This window comes from Trypanosoma cruzi, genomic scaffold (assembly GCF_000209065.1).
Source record: "Trypanosoma cruzi strain CL Brener 1047053516757 genomic scaffold, whole genome shotgun sequence".
Lineage (NCBI taxonomy): Eukaryota > Euglenozoa > Kinetoplastea > Trypanosomatida > Trypanosomatidae > Trypanosoma > Trypanosoma cruzi.
In genome coordinates, this window is record NW_001849369.1 from 1,374 (window position 1) to 3,516 (window position 2,143).

General features: G+C 55.7%; 1 pseudogene, besides 1 other annotated feature; it reads left to right on the plus strand.

Annotated features, from left to right (window-relative positions):
• Positions 1-2,143: part of a sequence feature (areas not merged during assembly with more than two copies in the genome that could not be assigned to a particular haplotype) that runs on past the window's edge.
• Tc00.1047053508279.10 lies at positions 1,550-2,143 on the plus strand (annotated as a pseudogene).

Genomic DNA, 2,143 nt, shown 5'->3' on the forward strand with positions numbered 1-2,143 from the left:
GAGAGGAGCGTGCGCCAGCGGCTTTTGGGTACTTCGCGCAGCACTTCTCTGTGACGGAGTTTGAGCCGCTGACTGCGTTCTGCATGGGGTGCGGCGGCGATGTCGCAGTCCGGCTCCGCCAGCTCTGGGGTCCAGAGTGGGGGACGACTGGCGGTTTCCTGCCTGGACAGTTGCCTTGGTGGATTTCTGTATTCCGGATGCAATGTGCTTCTCTGTGCCGTTCATTTTGTTTAATTCTTGCGGGATTCTGTCGAATTGTTTGGTATTCCCGCTTTACTTATTCCAATCCGTTTTCTTCCATGTTAATTATTTCCGGTTAGGCCTCGGAACCACTGCGGGTGCGTCGTCTCCGATCAGAGCATCAAGGAGGGTCATGCAGGGATCACTGTCCGGTGAGGGCTGTGCTCCCCAGTGGGCGACGACACAGTCTTCAGGTAGGGCGATGTCGGATGTTAAACTGCCCTGTTGTTCGGTGTACCTCGTGCGCTCTCCGGCGTTTATGAACTGGGGTACATTCTCAATGCACCGCTGCGCAAAGATATCGCCACGGGAGCCTGATGGGATGCTGCGTTCCCAAGCCTCACTGTGTGCGTTGGTGTCTTTGCCCTATTAGTTGTGGCCCGTCCTCGCAGAGCTGCCCATCCGACTCCTCCACCTTCATACTCTTGGCAGAGGAGGGAAGGAGATACGCCGACGACACCGTCAGTTTTATTCTTGTCTCTGGGTGGCTGGTCGCTTGCGCAAGCTCGATGCCGGCGACAAGGGCCGGTCCTGCTCCCGCCCGCAGCCCCTCACGGACGAGAATGGACACGCCGCCGCCTGGACAGATGCAAGCAGTTCCATGGTGCTGGAACCCTGGCGGGCTGGAACCAGTGGCTTCAGGGTGGGGGCATCTTCACACCCAACGCGCGAACAACACGTTTTTGTCATACAACATCACGCTCAGCGCCAAGCGTTTTGCCAGAGTGAGACCCGCGGCGCTTCAGCGTAACTTCTGCAGAAAGGGGCGGGGATTCTCTTCCACATCTCCTTTTAGCACTGACACAGTACGGATGGCAGTGCTGACGGCACGCCAACGCGTGCCTCCAGACCTCGTGATGTTGTAATGTGCCCGACAATACGCGGCTGGCCCGTGCGTTGGTTGCTGCCATCAGCCCTGCGCCAACAAAAACAACAACCCCGTGAGGGAAGCATTGCTCGCTTTCCCTGACAATACGGGGCAATTGACCCAGGCACTACGCCGGTGTGGCCGGTATTGCCAGTGAATATGATGGGAAGGATTGGAGGACAAAACTGTCGGCTTCCATAGCCGGATTTATTCCAGTTTCTTGTGCCCTGAGCCCTACTGCGATTGCTCCATTGCAATCAGGTAGTTTTTCTTGTGGGAGGCCACGGCAATAAATACGCCTGGAATGAGCAGTCGAACGGAGGAGGTGCCGCGAACCACTGCTGGTTGTTGGTGAATTTCACGGAGACAAGCAGGGAAAAGGAGGAATTAAGAAGGTCACCTTGCGAAGACAACCGTCCTTGGAGCTTTGCGCTAAGAACAGCTTAAAAAAAGATCTCTGACACAAATTATTGGCGGCGTAGCCGCTGCTGTTGATGACGCTGAAGGAGGATTGGTGATCCCTGTAAAAACTGTGAGTGTTGGGGAAATCCCGCCCCACCGATTGCGTGCTTGGCAAAGCTTGGGAAATAAATGCTGTCGAGGGCGATATCTGCTGAGGGGTGAAGTGATCCCTTTGTCGTGGTGTGGGAAGGTGGAAATATTTGCATGATCACTGCGTCCGATGGCGGCCAACGGAGGGTGGACGCGTCCAGTGAAAATGGGGAGGCGTGGGCGGAGCCCCTGGGGACACTCAATTGCCCGCCTGTGGGCCAACTGGCATGATGGACAGGGGAAAGGCGTTCTGAGCGGCTTCATCACTGCGGTGATTGGAGAAGGAAATGTTCTGCGCGTTACCCTACCGGTGTGTTATAAAGCGAGCGAAAAGGAAAAGGGTCGGCCTTCTCTCTGGCTGGCGGACAATGTTCACATTGTGGGTATTTGGCTGGCATCCCGTAATGTGTATGCTGCTGCCGCCAGCTCCCTTTTTTACGAAGGTGGTGAAGGCGAGGATGATGATGATGAGTTGATTTTACT